This window comes from Pinus tabuliformis, chromosome 8 (genome assembly GCF_031772625.1).
Source record: "Pinus tabuliformis cultivar Carrire ecotype Pingquan chromosome 8, CPIR1, whole genome shotgun sequence".
Classification (NCBI taxonomy): Eukaryota; Viridiplantae; Streptophyta; class Pinopsida; order Pinales; family Pinaceae; genus Pinus; species Pinus tabuliformis.
Window position 1 is genome coordinate 1,964,125,625 of NC_142294.1, and position 19,791 is coordinate 1,964,145,415.

A 19,791-nucleotide genomic window follows, 5' to 3' on the forward strand; every position below is an offset into this window, starting at 1 on the left:
TTGTTCCTAACTCCCAAGGCTCTCAACTTAAATTATCAACCCCAAGTTCGTACAAACTTAGAGGTGACAATGTTATATGCACAATAGGGTAAGTTCTACTCATGTCACCCTCAGTCATTGGAATAGATCAAGGCATGCATAGACCACTCCTTCAACTAACTATAAAGATACTTTATATGAAAAATATCATAATTTCAAGGAAATGAACATTATTCTAATTTCAAAAATGAAAGTACCATTCGTTAAATGTAGAGGCTACTTAACAATAAGAGAGGAAAAGGCTACAATAGTTGCAGAAATAAACCATGATACTCTATTTGCAAACTAATTGAATCAATGTTCTACTTGCATGAATCATTAATTTAATTACAAATTGCTTGAGAAGAAATTTAGTCTACAACATATGACTAGGGAATTAAAAAAACCAAAGTCTAATCTACTTGTTGTTTTGTGTTTGCAGTGGAGGAAGGATGGGTTTGGAGTGGTCCCAGAGTCTCCCTAATAATGGAATCAAACTTGGGGGCCATTATTCAACTTCACAAATGAAAAAAGCAAGATCCTAGGGAAAATTTGGCTAAATTTAGATAGTGCTACAGGAATGATATAGGAGGCTCTGTTTTTCTACAAGAGTATTTTGCTACAGGGGTGCCCTATTGTGTTACAGGAGTGGGTCCAAGAGACTTCTAAGGGAAAATAAGGTGCTATGAAGGTGAAGGAAGGTGGATAAGGATGAAAAAAGGATGTGTGAGGAATTTTTTAAGCTTAGCACCCCTTAGAGGCCTATCTTGCAAAAAATTTCATGCCCACGGTGTCCTTCATTGGCCTTGAAAAGATGATCTCGGTGGCAGAGCTTGATAGAAATATGAGCTGTCCTAGAGAATATTGGAGATGAAAAGGTGTATGTGGATGAGTGTGCTAACCCTTGCAAGTCACTAGTAACCTATGCAGACTAGAAATCAATAACATACATCTACTAATCAATACTGCAATCAAATTAATCAAAGTAGAAAGGATGAGTAGAATTTTATTTCTTCAAGATCTATTATATCCTACAACGTGCATCTAATTTATTTTCCAAATCCTGTTGTTAACTCCTAAGATGCAAAAACCAAGCATGAAAACTAATTTCAGTCCAAAACCTAGAAATTTACAGGAAATCATAAACACATATTTTTGGCTTCTTCTTGTAGACTCTTCAACCACACTTCCCACAAGAGAGGTAGTGACCAACCCTGCAACTACAATTTTTGCAATATAATGCCCACTTAAAAAAGGAAATAAATACAGTGACTTGAACAAGAAAAATGAAGAATACATGACAAGGACTAAAGCCTCTTGGTTGGGCCCAAACCCAAGGGTTTCATCCCTCCAAAGTTAAATCATCTGTAGACCAACAATAAGCTTTCCATTAACAGAATATAAGATTCACAGACATCATATCAAAGATGAAAATAATAGTGTCAAGCCTTTGGCTCTCAATATATATTCCTATCTCTTGCAAAAATTTGAGTCCTAATGAGCCCTTAGGCTTGTTTATTTATACAAAAAGTGACTAAGGGGAAACTCCCTTGAGAGGAGGACTGCTTCCCTCCAGAATCTCGAAATTGGTGGATTTGGTTCCCTCAGATATTCACATGCACTTGAGTTCCTCAGTTGCCAGTGGAGTTCGAGTTGTTGTTGAGGAATCTTGGGACTCAAGTCAAGTTGGGGAGTTAAATTAGTGGACGAGCCTCCTTTATTCTCTCTAGATGCCTCCAACATGCCCCTACATTGTAAATATCTACAAAAAGTCTTCCTTTTCTTGCATATTAACCACATTAGGCCATGAAATATGACAAGCACCCTCTAGTCTTCCTACTAATAACACTATGGAAAAGGAATCTAAATTAATGTGAGAAAAGGAGAGTTTAAGGGTTGTAGTATAGCACAATGAGCCACAAAATATACCTATTGATCGGACCCATCATAACCCCCAAGCTAAAGGTGTTTCTCACCCACTGAGAAACTCACTCACTGATGTGAAGTTCATTCATGGCCCTGGTGGCCTCTCTAACATCCTAAGGCATCTCATATGGTGTACCTTCCTATGGATAGAACCCTGCATTTACTTCTATGTTTTCCCACTCCTTTCTTTCTCCTTCCTGGTATCTTCTCTCTTATAGGCCCAACACTAAGGGAGGACTGAGTTTGAGCCCTATCTAACTGATATTTAATCTTTGAATTATCCTTTTGTAAAGTGGGGTTTTCTCCAAGGAATTCCTTAGTATTTCAGGAGAGTGATATTGTTTGAATTGCAAACTATGAGGCAGAGCATGTCATCTCCTTTGGAAAGTCTACAAGATTCCAATCTCCAACAACCTAAAGATGTCCTCGAAGTGAAGGATATATTTTTCCTATGTTGCCATGTACCAAGGGTCTAATTTGGATCGACGGAGATGATGTTGTTGTTACTGATGACAACCTTGGGGCTCACTAACTCTACTTTGATGTAAAAAGGCTCATTTTCTTCTTTGGTCATCACCCTCTTCACTTCCTCAGCGCTTGTTTCTTCATGGGGCAACCAAGAGGCTAGTTCCATTAGTTGCATGTCCCCAGATATTGAGTTGGGTTCCCAAAGGTTCATGTTTATGAGGATCATATTATGTATATAGAAATCATCTATTTTGGTTATGTCCTCAGTACTTACCTTCTGACAAAAGTCAATGAACTTCCTATAGTCTTGGAATGGTAGAGAACCATACTGTGCTAACATTTTTGTTTGGAATTACAACCACTACTCCTTGAAGAAGATGGCATAGGAATTGGATGGTTTTCTGCATTGCATGGCTTCCATGGAAAAAATTGCCATGGTGGCAAGTTGTATCTCCTTTTCCTGCAGGTACTCTCTTAGTCTCTGATTTTCTAATTGCATTTTTTCTCTCATGTTTGACTCCCTCAATATTACATCAACGATTTATTTTCCCATTTGTTCTAGTTTCTCCTCCATAATATCCACATCCTCTACCTTCTTTGATTTTGCAATTGCATGCATCTGTGAGATCTGCCCCTCTCTCTTTCCAATTTGAATATGAGGGGGACTACAAATTTCTCAGGTATAATCCTACCTCCCTCAACAAATTTGTAGTAGGATCCAAGTTTAGGTTGTGGTTCAGGCTCTTGGATTTCTTGGATACCTTTTTCTTCCATTTTTGATGTGGTTGCTTTTTCAAGTAGCATGAAAAATTCTTTATGAAATTGTATGGAAAGTGAGGAGGGAGGGTTCCATTTACCCTTTTCAGGACAAGTCGTTCATGTTCATGGGGGTTTGAGAAAAATTCTCGGTGCTTTGGACTCCTTTTCTCCTCTTAGTTCAATCCTGTAGCATCTCCTCTACGTTCTTGCAACAATTCAAGTATTCTTGTAGCAGTGACGTCTAGTCCTGTAGCTCCTGCAGACCTATTATGTGGCTCTTCTGTATCACCTTAAGCAACCTCTGGTAGCGTGTAGCTCAATCTCCGATGTTTTGATGGGCTCTTCTAACTATTTCAGGAATGAGCATTAGTATGAGTGAAATCGATCCTTTTCCTTTTATTCTTTTTGTGGTAATGGATCAACACACTTGGTGACTTGGCATTGACTCATATTTTCCTCTTTTAGTCATTGTCCCCACTCATTGTAATTATCACTCCACCTTATTTAAATTTTCCACATTGCATGGATGGCTGAGTACATTGGAGTTTACTAATCGAAGGTGGCCAAGTTGACTGGCCACATCCATCCCCTAAAAAATCTATTCTCACTCATTAAACACATGTTTTACCATTATGTGCATAGGGAAGAGGTTAGGGGTGTCATACTTGAGCCTACTAGTGATGTCAAGTTGCTGGAGATGCATGAATATTGTTATTGTTCTGATGGCCAATCAAATGTTATCTAGAGGTGTTTTGAAACATTTTATTTCTTGTGCACAAGTCCTAATTAAACAAAACAAGGTGATGTTGTATCTGACTGAAACAATCTCTCATTTATGCAGGTCTTTTAGATTGTTTGATATGCTGCATGGAGTAGATTGGTGACCTTATAAATTCTCCTTGGGGATGGTGTGACTTCTATAAGCCTTAGAGATGGCCTCTTGGTACCTCAAGTTAGCCAAATATTCATTTTGCAACTACAATAGTCCTTTTCTAATGATTTGGTTGGGTTTGTGCAGGCTACTATAAAGTGATCTCTTTCCTATAATAGTCACACAATTCTTCCCCAAAACCTCTTACTACATGTAGGACCTTTGATAAACCATGGTGAGCCTAAGGATAGTCATAGAAGCTTATGATGGTGGTGAAAGTGTGAAAAAGAGTGACAACAAAGTCCTTTTATGTGTTTTTTTATGATCAGAGGTGGAATATTGAGGATGGAATTAGCTGAATGGAGTGGATGAGAGGTGAAGGAAGTTGAGTGGACCCATCCTAACATTTTCCTAAGGAAAAACATGACTTTTGGTCCCATTTTCTAGGTGGATCTCAATCATGTAGCATTTCGGGTCGATCCTGTAGTAGTTTAGGACAATCCTCTAGCAATTCAGGACAGTCATGAAGCATTGCAGGGTCGAGACAAAATTGGGTGCAACTACTTGATAAGTGATGGAGAGCAGTGGGAAGGTGGATGAATGATGATGAAAATGCAGTGGTTGGGCTAGGGGGGTGGAGAAATGGAATGTGAACTTTGTTCCTTGAACTGTTTCTTCCTTGACTGTCTGGAGTCCCACAAAAGAAAAATGTTAGTATACTTTATGTAAAAATTCCTCCTTTTTTATTTTTCTTGTGAGACATGCAGACTACCTCTAGAAAGGTTTTCAACCTACATGCCTGCCCTAGGCACCATAGACAAGGTTTTCACCTGGGGATCTTTTCATCTTATTTCTCTTCTCTCTATTTTTCTTTTTTCTCTTTCTTTTTCTCTTGGGTTGCCTCATTGAGGTTTTCAACCCTAGAGTTGGAATTAGAAGCCTCCTAGAGGTTTTCATCTAGATCCTTTATTTCTTTATTTATTTTTTATTTTCATAGAAGCTTGGTGGATTGAGGGATGTGAGCCTCCTAATCACATTCATATCTTTGTTAATTGAACTAATAAACTCTTCTTTGGAAAAAGGTCTCTTATACAACATCAACCTGTAACCATTAGCAAGCAAGGGGATACCTTCCTCATCAATTGTTCTGATTTGGACAGACCCATTCTCATGAAAGCTTTCCACTAGATAAGGGCCCAACCATCTTTTCATTAATTTTCCTTTGAAATCCTTGAATCATAAGTCATACATAAGGGCCCAATCACCTTCTTGAAAATATCTCTCCCTAACCTGTTTGTCATGCTAGATCTTCCTCTTTAGCTGGACTTCCTCAATGTGCAGGAGAGATTGCAACCCGAATTCATCTAAATCATTGAGTTGGAGCGGCCTCTCTTGTTGTGCTACAATGAGGTCCAAGTCTAACTAAGTTTCCATCATTAGGGTATTGTATTAAAATTCAATGGATAACGGGGCCTTCTTCCCATATACTAATTTGAATGGGTAAATCCTGTGGTGGTTTTCCAAGTGGTGTTGTAGGCCTAAGTGGCTTATATAAGTCTGTCTACTCAATCCTTTTTGTTTCTGCTAACAAACTTGGTCAAAATGTTCTCCAAGGATGTATTTATGATCTCCACTTTTCCATTTTCCCAAGGGTGATAGGTAGTGGATATCTTATACTTGATGTGGTGCTACTTCATGATGTCTTTAATCATATTTGAGGTGAATTGTGTCCCTTGATTAGTGACCAAATCCTTGGGAAAGCCAACCTCATAGAAAATATTCTCCCTCAGAAGCTCAAACACCTTCTTCTTAGTTGCTGCCTTCACTACCTTTTTTTAGCCCATTTAGTCAAGTAATTTGTGCACACAATGACATACTTCTTCTGTATTGATGGGGGCTCAATGGACCTAATGAAGTCCATGCCCCATTTCTCAAATGGCTCTAGAGTCACTTTAGGTTGTAAGGAAATTTCATGCTTAGGTGCGGGCTTACACATCCTTTGGAATTGATCACAACTGGTGGTGTACCTTCTTGCATCTTGATGTAGAGTGGGCCAGTAGTAACCCACTTGTAGAATTTTGAAGGATGTTCTTTTAGTAGGAAAGTGGCCTCCACAAGGTCCATCATGGCATGCTGAAAGGATTTCAAAGACCTCCTTTTCCCCGCACACATATTCTCAAAATTTGATCTGGCCCCAACTTGAAAATATTTCCCCTAATCCGATTGAATGGGTCACTTTTCCTAATAATCTTGATTTTCTCCTTGGAGGATAGATTAGGAGGGAACCTCCCAGCAACCAAGTGGTTTTCTATATCAAAAAACCAAGGAGATAACACTGAGATGGAAAAGAGGTATTCATTTGGGAGATGATCATCTACCACATCCTCATTCTCTGTAGGCAAGGTCAGTCTCGACAAGAAATCTACAACCACATTCTCTTTCCCATGTTTGTTAATAATAGTCAAATTAAATTGTTGCAATAAATATAATTATCCTAACATTGACATCAGGTTTATTCACTAAATACTTAATGGTTGCATGATCAGTGTGCAAAAATGTTTTTTATACTAGTGATGTAGTGCCTACACTTGTTCAAAGTGTGTACCACAACTAGGAGTCCTTTCTTAATGAATGTATAGTTTAGATTAGGTTTAGAAAGGTTCTTACTGATGAAATAGATAACATAGGGAAATTTGTCTTCCACTTGTCCTAAGGCTACCCCATGTCTTTATCTGATGCATTTGTATATATATGGAAATGTAATGACCAATTGGGACCCATAAGGATGGGTGCAGTGGTAAGATTTTGTTTCAGCACTTAAAATGTCTTTTGACATTTTTCTGTCTAATAGAAGTCTGAATCTTTAGCCAATAGTCCAAACAAGGGTGAAGCCAATTTACTGAAGTGTTTAATGAACCTTCTATAATACCTATCCAATCCAAGGAAGCTCCTGACATCTCCTTTATTTTGAGGGATCGTGTTATGAAGCCAACTACAAAAAGATAGAAAAGAGAGATAAACGCCTTAGAATTCATCCTCTTCAAGGGGGAAACCTCGTTTACATTACACAAATGAACAATTCTTGGATGATACAAATGAAAATACCTCCTTTCTATATATAGGAGTGTTACAGATCCATTTGGGCACATCAACCCCGTGTTACACAAAAATATCGTCATCATGATTATTTGCAGTCAGTATGAGTCTATCATCGCTTGTACTGTCCTCCTAAGCAAGTCTCAGACCTCATCTCTTCAAATCAAGCTTTGGAAATGAGAGAAAGACATTAAAAATCAATGTAACTCTGGTTCCGCACTTTCTCTCATGGTCACCTACGGTCCCGCACCTTCAGTGTACAAAAATTGCGGACCTGCCCGCTTTGTCCCTAACGGTGTAGGTGCGGACCCCTGTGAAAGTCAAAAGGCGCAAGTTTTATCTTAAAAAACTCACTTTGGGTTAATTCTAGAGGTTTCTAGAAGGAATTTTGACATGGATTGTTCGCTCTGAGGTGGTTCATGCATCCCAAAAGAGAAGGAGCTAATCCCTTGATGAGAGGAGCTATCCCTTTGAAGGAGGGCTTTATCCCTTTGAAGGAGGACCTAGTAACCTCCCTCCATTGCACTATAAATACAGGCATTGGGCTGGTTGCTAGGGAGGTTAGAAGCTGAACATTTTTTAGGGTAAATGTTGGTGAAATCAAGACTTCCTAGTTAAGCCTAAAGAGGAGAGATCACATACCTTTTTTGGTTTCATTGGGGAGTGAGTGAAACTTATCAAAGTAGAGGAGAATTCTTGCTGGACCTTGGGAGGAGCTTGTACAGCGTCAAGGCAAAGGTTGTAAGGTTCTTCTTCTTTTGAATTAATACAATCAAACTCATTTTTCTCAACAAGTATCTTATGTTATTTGTTTCATGGACTCCTTGACTTCCATGTTAAATATGTTTTATGCAATTGGCTTTTCAGGTGCTATTTAATTTGTTTGCCTTGTTTGTGTTTGCAAATTCGTGAAACGGAGCTCATTTGGATCAAAGGAGAGAGGGCATCCACAAGCTAGCGTTGGACCTAAGGTAGGCCCTAAAAACACTTGTTTGCTATTGTCTATTAAAGCATATTTAGAGAAAGATAGTGTCTGGTTGGTTTGCTTGTCATTAGGTCTTCTTTAGATTCTAGGAAGGTCTATCTTGTCTGCAAGATCGACTTATTCCGTGTGACAAAATGGCGACTCTGCTAGGGACTTGATTGTTTTCCTTGTGTTTACTTTGACCTGAGAAACTCTATTTTTGTTTCTATTTTTGGCTTGTTGTGTGTAAAATTGTGTAGAGTTTGTAGATCCAGGGTTATTTTTCGTTTTTCATAGCTTTGGGAGAGGACCGCACCCTAGCCATTTGACACAGTGTGTACTTACCCGCAGCTTGGCTTTTAGCACAGAGCGGGACCGCACCTGTGCCAAATGTGGGCCTGTGGACCCTGTCAAAATTTTGAAAACCCTAAAATTTCCTCTGTCAGTCAGCTTAGTTTGTCTTTAGAAATTGTTATCCACTGCCCAGACCGGCATATAACTTGTCAGAAGCTTTCCTTGGATTGATTTCGTTAGTGTTAGGGTTTTAGGTGAAATTCCTAGGAGTTTTGCTTGTTGGGTTTGTTTTTCATTTTGGTTGTGTAGTGGCTCTGAGCTTAGAAGCTGTAGGGACTTTAGATCGCCTTCGTGTCTGCCAGCCTTCTTATGAGTCTGACCATGTATGAAATCTCCCCTTGTTGAGGAATCCACTTTGTATTTTCTCATTTCAAAACTTCAAAAAGCTTGTGTTTGAGAGTTTGGATTTTCATTTTCAAAAAGAAAACGAAATTGGTTGTTCTTGACTGATTTGTGATTCTGCATGAATTAGTCCTTAGCTTACATCTAGCTGAGTAAAACATCCTCTAAAAAGACTTTTAGTAGGCTTTGACTTCAAATAGGTTTTTATAGTTTGTAGCTCTCAAAGTTAGTATATTTTCATTAGTTTTGAGTGTTTTATTTACAAAATATAAAAAATCTCTTTTGAAAAAAGTTTGTTTTTTGTAGTGATTGAGTGCTTTGAAACGAAAAAGGGAAATTTTTGTGAAATAATTAGTTGTCTTGTTTTGAGTGCTTTGGAAAGGAAAAGCTCTTCTTTTAATTTGTTTAATTGAGAAAGATTTGTGTTTACAAAAGTATTTTCATTCTCAAACTCTTTCTTAGTTTAGAAGTTCATCGAAGAGAGAAAGATTGTCTGGATCATCTTAGGTGCATTTTTAGTGATTTTGAGTCGAGTCTTCATACCACGAGTTTCATCTCCGCACCTTTGGAATTAAACAAAAACCACTAAAATTAACGCTTAAAGTAAAATTCACCTAGTAACATTTTTATTTCTAGGGCTCTGATACACCAACTTAGCTTAGGCTAGTGTCTTGGAGTAGGAGAGTAATTAACTCTCCAAGACAGTAAAAACAAACAAATAGTTGTATCTTGTGGTAGGGAAGAAATCCAATTGTTGCATTTATGCTCTGGGAAAGCTCCTCTTAAAGGAGAAGCATGAGATCGTGTCTGAACCAGTGTGGGAATCAATCCTTCCTCATTGGGAACACCGCCAGATATTCACGTATTACAAACGGTAAACCTCAGATTAACCATTGTCGAGGAGCCTAGGGTCACTTGTTGGTAAACCTTAGATTATGTCAAGGAGCCTTCAAGGGGATTGAGCTTGCTACTCTGCCCTTGCGTGCATATCGGATCGTAGACTATTCCCCCAGGTGTATTTGTCTCAGTTGGTAACCTTAGTGGCCATATTATTTAGGACTCTTCCTAAGGTGACAGTGGTGGGAAGATCCCACTGTACCTGGAGCAGACGTCGGCTAGAATCACTTGGATTTTCTGGGGGGTTCACTTCACTCGAGACGGTTAAGTGGAGGAACTTGTGCCAGTCTATTCATTAAGCAGGTTGCCGGGGTAACTGTTCCAACCGCCATTTCTGTACTGAACTCTGCGACGTTGGATTTCATCACCAACTAGTGTTTTCAGTCCGGAAAGTTACTGTTTGTGTGTGTTTGACCTCCTTGATTCTTTAGGCGTGTGATTCAAATTTGTTTGGTTCTTTAGAGACTTTAGGTGCTTTTCATTGAGATTTTACTTTGTTTGCGTGTGAAGTAGTTAAAAGTCTTTAACTGTGGCTGAATTACCAAGACAGTCCCGTAGACTTCGGGGCCAGTCTCCTGAGATTATAAACGTGGCTGAGTTACTGAGGAAGTCCCGTAGACTTCGGGGCCAACCTCTTGAGGAAGTACTGAGCCAACTTGAAGGCTTAAAAGTCCTCGTAACTCCTAGAGACAGTAGAGTTGGGTCACCAGAAGAAGGAGAATCTTCTTTGATAGTACATCCTGATTTTCAAACGCTAGTAGCAGAATATAATCCACAGTCAGTGTCTGTCTCCGAAATCACTGGTAGGTTTTCATCCACTAGCGATATAGGTGAAGAAACCGAGCCTGAAAGTGAATTTGCTGCTACTCCGACATCGGGGTTTGTTTCTCCATCTTTTAGTGGTCTTGGTTCACCCAGGGTAGAAAGAGTAATCACTCAAGATCTTCCTTCTGGATTGATTTCTATTGAAGAACTTGCTCCAGAAGAAGAAGAAGTAGGCATCCCTATCGCTGAAAATCAACCGGTTATTGAATTAAGGGAGCGTGAATCAATTTTTTACAGTCCGCCTAGGAGTAGTTCTTGGTATCTTTCTTTGACTAATTATTTAAAAAACTCAGGGTTAAGTTTTTCACCACCTTGTGCTCCTTATCATTCAACACCTAGATGTTTTTACACTCCCGTTAATATGGCAGGACAGTCGTCCATGTTTACTCAATCGCCCGAATCCTTTTTGTAAGGTGGTCCATCTGTTTAACTCTGGGTGTCAGTCTCTTTCTGGTACTTTTTTGGGAGCATCTCCTCAACCCATTGAGCAAGGGTTATTAACTGGAAGCAATGGTACAAAGTCGTTGAGCGTAGAAGAAATTCTTATGATGTCAGGTTCCATTCCCAATCGTCAACCTCAAGGTGGCCAGTTACCGCCTAAGGGGCAGCCTCAATTAATGCCTGGGGGGCAACCTCAAGGACAGTACATACCTACGGGACAGTACGTTCCTCAAGGTCAACCCCAGACTCAATATGTACCCCAAGGTCAACCCCAGTATCAATTTATACCTCAAGGTCAACCCTAGTATCAGTATGTGCCTCAAGGGTATCAACCCCAATGTCAATACTCGAACCAAGGTTTCCAACCACCCCAAGGTCAAACGTTTTTTCAAGGAACGGGAAATGTACCTTTCAATTATCAATCCTACCCTCAACCCGGTTATGGTCTTCAGTATTCTCAACCAGTTATGGGTCAGTACCCCGGAATGAATATAGTGTGGGATCCATCGCAAACCCAACAGGTGTTGCAGCCAAGTGTACGGTTTTCATCTCAAGCTAGACAACCCTTAGTTTCTGGTACACCCCAGCAACCAGTCCAGTCTATCATTCAAACTTCTGTACCTTCAGTAGTTTCTCATCCTGGGCCTAGTACACCTCGTACTCCACCTCAAATGACTGCTACAACTACCACTACATCTGTTCAATCTACCCCACCTACTTCTGGAGTATCGACAGCTCCGGTTTCTACTGTTCCTGTATCTACTCCTTAGACATCTTTACCACCGTCTGGATCTACGATTCAAACTTCGGTTCAGATGCCTGTAGGACAACCTAGTTTAAGTACGGTCGTCACAAGTCAACCACAATTCACCTATCAACCGTACCAGGGACAGTACCAATTCGGTCTTGCTGTCCAACAGCCAGTTTATCAGTATCAACCGTATCCTGGGTACACTTATCAACAACCTCAACAACCTCAGTACGGTCCGGTTAATCCAGGTTTTCCGGGAGGATACAATATCCCGAACGCGATTCCTATTCCTAGTTATCCTGGATATCCTCCTCCTGGGGCTGGTCTCATGACCCAGAGTTTTAGGGATCCTAATCGGCAGTTACCGTTTATCACAACTTTGGACTTACCTGACTTGTCGCGCCTAACAAACGATCCCATTAATTATCTTCCGTTTTGGCCGCCAATGCCGAATAAGTTGCCCAGTGACATTCCCAAGTTCGAAGGTAAATCAGGAGAGGACCCGTCGAACCATGTGATGACTTACCACCTATGGTGTGCATCTATCTCCATCACAGATGATTCGATCGGTCTTAGAATTTTCCAGCGCACTCTAATTGGTCTCGTGGCCAAGTGGTACATTGAGTTACCGCGAGGCACTTTTTATAATTTTAGTCAGTTAGCTACCTCGCTTTTAACTCATTTTCAGTTGCCAGTCCGATATGACAATGGCACGGAATTGTTAACTTCGCTAAAACAATCGACATCCACGTACATTTCAGATCATATTCACGAGTGGAGATGTAGACACCGTTTAGTGAAGGTATTTATTCCGGATCAAATATTGGCTGAGTGGTTTGTAAAATCTTTGTTGCCAAAGATCACTGAAGATGTTGCTAAAGCTGGAGTTGTTACTGAGGAGCAAGTCATAGCTCAAGCACAGTACCTTGACTTGGTCTATACTCAGTCAGGTACGTTACATGAAAAAATCCCCGATCTTCCCAAGTCAAATCAAATCGCTGCAGCTCCTTTGGGATCTCATGCCGCCGATGGTATGATCGGCACGATTAACACTAAAAGTAAGAAGAAGTCTTCCAAGAATTCTTCCCCTATCATAACCTTGCCTGATTCCCCAACAGGAGATTCCTCTGCAAAAATTTTTGCCGATATTCACGTTGTAGAGTCATCTACAGCCAAATAAAAATCCGATGGGAAGAAGAAAGGAAAGAAGAAGAATAAAACAGACAAAAGTTCAAAGGAGAAACCTGAAAAGGCGGAATCCAATGACGAAAAGCACAAACCTCGTTATCCTTGTCTCATTTGTGACGATGAACATTTTACAAGAGACTGCCCTCATCGTGCAGAGGTTGCGAAGATTGTCAAGGGTTCCCAAACTCCTGATGTTTTGAAGGATCCTTTTCCGGCTCAAGATAGCAAGATGATAGGTTCATCCTTGAGTGCCAATGAAGAACCCATATTGATGATGTCCCATGTTAGGATTGCGACTCGATCGCAGGATTATGGTAGTAAGAGTCCTGTTGATGGTAAAGAAGCAGAATCTTCTCATTCTAATCCATCAACCTCAGCTCCCGGTTCCGATCCACTATAGATTGAGAAACCTAATCCAGGCTTAGTAATCAAACCGCCCACCAAGGGTATACTTCGAAAGTTAGCTTTCAATCCACATGCGAGAGCGGCTCAGAACTATAACATTGTTGAGGATTTAGCTGTTTCACCCTCAGCAATGTCGGCTTTGGAAGTGCTGCAATCATGCCCAACACAACGTAAATTACTTTTGTCGGCTATAGGAGCTGTTGATATTCAGGACCCGAACCTAATAATTTTCGATCTAGAAAATAGTACATCGCGTTTGCCTCATCAAATGGCTTTCCAGATACCAGTGATAGTAAAAAACAGGCCTATTCATCAGACTGTAATTGATGAGGGAGCCTCAATGTGTATTATCAATACAGTGTTGGAGATCGCTTGGTTCTCCTTCACTAAATCAATCCCCGACGATTCTAAAGGCCTTTGATGGCCGTGGGTTTCATCCTTTTGGCATTCTACAGGATTTGCCTATAGGGGTTGAATGAAAAACCGTTAGTCTAGACGTGGAGGTGGTTGATGCCCCTCTAGACTACAATCTTCTCTTGGGTCGAAGTTGGTCTTACACTATGACAACAGTCGTTTCATCGGTCTTTTGAGTAATAAAATTTCCACACAATGGAAAGATCGTAACAATAGACCAGCTGGCCTACTTTTCATCTGACCCAGCCTCTTCGGAGAGTATTCAACATGTTGGTAAAACGACTATCCCATATAAGGATGTTGGAGTAGGATTAGTTAAAGATGCCAGTTTACTGGGAACTTTTCCTTTTCCTCCAATCAACGCATCATCTTCATTTGAAACCATTCATATGATTACATCAGACACCATTGTTTATGATGATCCTTGGATCATTCCTTCTAAATCATAGATAGACTCATTTGGTGATTCCATGCCTTTGAGTCCATATGAAATTGCCTATGACGCTGTGTAGTCGTTTGCTGACTTGTTTTCAACCAAAAATGACTTAATGAATGTGGTCCGTGAGGAATCACTTTTCACATCAACCTCGGATTTAAATACGTTTTCTGAACTTGTTCACTCTGATGAGCAAATTCGTGAAACTCTGTGTGTAGATGATTTACCATGGGAAGATCTCCATCATAGATCTTCGTTTTTACCTGAGGATGATCATTTTGAAAATGATTTCTCATCAATTTTTACAACTGAATACGTCAAGGAACCTCAGAATCCAATGAAACATCCCGATTCAGAGTTAAATTTGGGGAACATCTCTCGAACTATTCCTATTGACATTTCGGTTAAGCCCGAAATTGTTGAAAACATTCATATAGGTGCCTCGTGTACAGATGACGAAATTCAATTATATAAGGCTCTATTTCAAGAATTCCGTGACGTGTTTGCCTGGTCCTATGAGGAAATGCCAGGAATTGATCCCGCGATTGTTGTTCATGAGATCAAGACTTACCCGGATGCTAAACCTGTCCGGCAACGTTTGCGTCAGATTCACCCACGAAAAGCTGCTGCAATTAAAGCAGAAGTTGAAAAACTATTGAAAGCAGGTTTCATTTATCCGATCCCTTTAATGGATTGGGTATCAAATATTGTTCCGGTTAACAAAAAGCAAGGAACAATAAGAATATGCATCGACTATAGGGACATTAATCGAGCCTGTCCAAAGGACAATTACCCAACTCCCTATATCGATCAAATCATTGATGATTGTGCCGGCAGCGAATTATTTTCCTTCATGGATGGTTTTTCCGGATACAATCAAATCAATATTCTACCTGCTGATCAACAAAAAACGGCTTTCATTTGTCCATGGGGGACATCTGCTTATTGAAAATTACCTTTTGGGCTTAAGAATGTCGGAGCAACTTTTCAAAGGGCGATGTCTTATGCGTTTCATGACATCAAGCACATTGTGCAACCGTATATCGATGACTTTCCTGCTCATTCATTACATCGAGCTGATCACCTCATCCATTTACGAGCAATCTTTATGAGGTGTAGGCATTATCGGATTCGGTTGAACCCACACAAATGTGTCTTCTGTATAGAAACGGGTCGATTGCTGGGGTTTGTAGTTTCGAAAGCCGGCATTCACGTTGATCCCTCGAAGGTCGAAGCTATCATCAAATTGCCTCCTCCTTCGAGTCTTCGCCAACTCCAAAGTTTGCAGGGGAAAGCAAACTTTTTACGACGATTCATTCCTAACTATGCCGAGGTTACAAAGGGTTTTACCTGGTTGTTGAAGCAAAACACTCAATTCTATTGGGATGAGATAGCTCATAAATCTTTTGATGCACTCAAACACGCGTTGACCCATGCACCGTTGTTGCATCCTCCCAACTACAACCAGGATTACTTCTTGTATCTCGCCACCTCTCATTCCACCATTGGAATGGTCTTAGTTCAGGAAGATGAATCAGGAATGGAACATGTGATATATTACCTCAGTCGCACGCTAAATCCAACTGAGCTAAAATACTCGCATGTGGAGAAATTGGCATTGGCAGCTGTGCAAGCTGTCCAACGTTTCCGTCACTACATTCTACTACGTAAAACTACGGTAATTTCGGATTGCAACCCTATGATCTACATTTTGACCAAGCAATTGCTAGGGGGCAAGTACTCTAAATGGATCGTTATCCTGCAAGAGTTCGACTTGGAGTTTGAGAAATCTAAGTCTAAGAAATCTTTAGTTTTTGCGGAGTTAATGTGTGACTTCCCGTGTGCTGACACAGAAACTGTGGCGGAGGAGCCCATTGCGGACGAATCCTTGTTTCTAATCAGCACTTTAGATTCGTGGTATGGGGATATCATTGTTTATCTCCAGACCCAATCCTTTCGGCCAGAAATTTCAAGGTCAGAACGTCGGAAAATTTGATTCCAGTCCCAACAATTTAGGATTATCGGAGATACTCTTTATCACCGTGGGGCGGACTCTGTTTTTTGACGTTGCTTAACTCACGAGGAAGCTGAAAGAGTTCTAAATGACTGTCACTCTATAACGTGTGGCGGTCATATGTCTGGGTTTGCCACAGCCCAAAAGATATTGCGCGCTGGCTACTTCTGGCCGTCTTTATTTAAAGATTGTATTACGGCGGTCCGAAAATGCCACAACTGCCAGATTTTTGATCGTAAGATGCGCGCTCCACCTGCTCCTCTCCACCCTATAATTGCCGTTGGTCCTTTTTCCAAATGGCGTATCGATTTTATTACATGTAACCCTCACTCGGCCGAGGGGAATGTGTATATCATCCTTGCGGTAGATTATTTTACTAAGTGGGCCAAGGCGATGCCTACATTCGAGGCAGACGGCAAGACAGCTGCAATTTTCGTGTTCAATCATATAATTGCTAGGTTTGGTGTCCCGCAAGCGATAATCACTGATCATGGGCGTCATTTTCGAAATGTTATGATGACCGAACGTACAGGCCAGCTTGGTTTACGTCATGATAGTTCAACCCCTTATTATCCACAAGCGAATGGTCTCGTTGAATCCATCAACAAAGTTTTAGTTATCATGATCCGACGAATCATTAGGATTCATCAGTCGAATTGGCACAACATGCTATTTTCAGCGCTTTGGGCGTACCGAACTTCAGTAAAAACATCAACAGGTTTCACTCCTTTCCAACTAGTCTATGGTTTGGAAGCCGTGTTACCCATTGAATGCGAAATACCGTCACTGCAAATGCCCATCGAGTTACTTCCAGCCACTTCCGAAGAGGAAAAGCATTTTTTATACTTGGCTCAATTAGATGAGAATCGACGTGATGTTGCATTAGCGATCGAGACTCACGCAAAACGAATGAAAGCTCAGTATGATCGAAATGTGACCCCTCGAAATTTTTCGGAAGGAGATCTAGTCTTAGTGTATGATCAAGCTAATGATAAATTAGGCACTGGAAAATTCGTTCCTATGTGGCATGGTCCCTATGTTGTCAAGCGAAAGCTAGCTAAAGGGGCTTATGAATCGGTAGACTTTGATGGGGACTCTTTGGGTAAACCCAGAAATGGCCTTTACTTAAAGAGGTATTACGCTTAAAAGAATGGGTATGGAGATTTTTAGTTAGGATAGTTTTTTTCTTTCTAGCTGGTGTGTTTTAGTTTAAACAATGTGCTTAGCTTAGAGAGTGTTTTTCGTCATTATTCCTGCTTATCTTGGTTTTACTCTTGATATTGCAGATGTCGATGCCTCTCCAAACATACATTGGTTTCGCTGATGGTGCTTGTCGTAATACACATAACATCTCTTCCGCAGCTTGGGTTATCTATTCTCCCTATGACGAGTTAGTATCTATGCATGGGGTAAGCCTCGGTCAAACAACGAACAACATTGTCGAGTACAGTGTAGTGATTGAGTTATTGTCTGAATCTATTTCATTTGGGATTCAGAGTTTGATAGTAAGGTTAGATTCTGAACTCGTTGTATTACAGCTTAATAGAGTGTATGCCATTAGAAATCCAGTGTTATTAAGATTAGTTTTGAGAGAGCGTCTCTTGGAACGTGAGTTTGATTACATTGAATATCAGCATATTCCAAGGTCTTTAACTACATTAGCAAATGCAATTGCTTCTCGAATGTTAAATAGACATTTGCAATAATCATACATGTAAATTTAAAATCATTCCATAACATGATTAACAAGATAAAGCTGGTAATAGTGATATATATATATATATATATATATATATATATATATATATATATATATATAGGAGTGTGTCAAAAAATACATCGTCTTCGATCATAGGTTGAAAAACACCTTATGATCGGCAAAAATGATAAGTACAAAAAACAAAAATGTCACATGTGCCCACAATAGGCGATCATCCTATCACTGGTGATGATCTCTATAAGAACCACTGCACGGGCCACCTTGCAAAGGAACCTCCTAAAAGGTCCCGGGACTCCAATCACATAGCGCTAAAGTCGATGAGGAATGTCGTCTATAGTGGTCTCAGGAATATCTCCTGTCAAGCGCTCAAGATGACCCTCCAACTCGGCCAAAACCTCTACTGACTCGTCTTGTGGGGCTGGCGGGGGTGCAACTGGTTGTTTCCTCTCAAAAGGCTGGAGAGCGGCTGGTCGTTGTGGACCCACATCTGCATTTTAAAATTTTTACTATCAGTTTTGAGACGATGGAAAAAAAAAAAAATTAAAATAGGAAAATGTTGAAAAGGATTTTACCTGACTCGTCCCACTGCTCTCCTGGTGGAAGAACCATGTCTGGGTCACCATGAAAATCTATCCCAGCATAAGGAAAGTCCTGAATGGAAAATACCTGGTTTTCCAGCCATTGGAAATACTCAGGTTTGAAGCGAGCAACCTCTGTCCTCTCGTCCGGGTGACGGGCCATGACTGCGACCCATCACATCAGTTTGGGCTCTCGAGGAAGCCTAGCTCCAACAATAAGGTGCTGTGGGATCAGCATAGGGACCCTCTCTAGGCCAAAACTCACGACCAAAGCCCCATAACCAAAGGTCTTTAGTCATCCGTTCTTGGCCCTGGTCAGTTGGCCTTTCACATTGGCCAACACGGCATCACACCAGTTGAAGATGGTGCTTCGAAAGCAATCAACTGCCATACGCATCTGGGATCCGGTGGCAATATGTAATGCGGTAGATCCGCAAAGTCTGGTGACAGTAAATGCAATCACCATGAGTTCAGGACGGGATATCGTCTTTATGTATATCCCTTTGTCTCTAGCCTGGCTATTGCAGTACTCTAGCCGGAGGCTATCGACAGACTGGCCACCTGGCCTAGTCCCGTGCAGAGTCAAGTCTTCGCCTCTCTTGGGCAAACCAATCAAGAAATATATGTCCGCCGGCTCAATTTCGAGCTGGTGCCCGCAAATGAAGAAATACTGGTCCTGTATGCTCCATCTGTCAACCAGCCATTGTAAGAAATCCACCTGAGCCCTCATGCCAGGAATGGCCCAGAATTTATATAATCCGCACGCCCTCAAAGCATCAAGTGAAGGCTGATGATTCCATGCGGCGGCATCCACGTCCTCGTGCTCTCGTTCACGCCAATCTAGCATGATGTACTCTCTGCATCAAGTATAAAGATTAATTAAATCGCTAGAAAATGTTTTGATTGGTCCATTTTTGATATTTTTTGGGTTCAAAACCCTTGCGGCGGGGTACGCACCCTCCGGGTTAGACACAGTGTGTGGGTTCGCACTTTGTCTACACGGAAGGTGCGGACCCCGAGCTTTTTCCCAATGGAGAAAAAGTCGGGGTCCACATGCCCACAATGGTAAACCTACGGGCCCCCGCGCGCGGGTTTTGTGCCTAAAAACTCTCCCAAAAAATGAAATGAAGGACTAAAACAAAAAACTAAACGGTTGAAAATGAAGAGTAGGATGATGTGGATTACCTGGAGAAGACGGTGCTCAATTCTGACAGTTGGATTTTCTGAAATCTTCACGGTAAGTTTTCTAAGCAAAAGCACCATTTTCTCACCCAAATTCAAACGGTAAAAATGAATTGGCAAAGGCCCTTTTTATAAGTTTTTT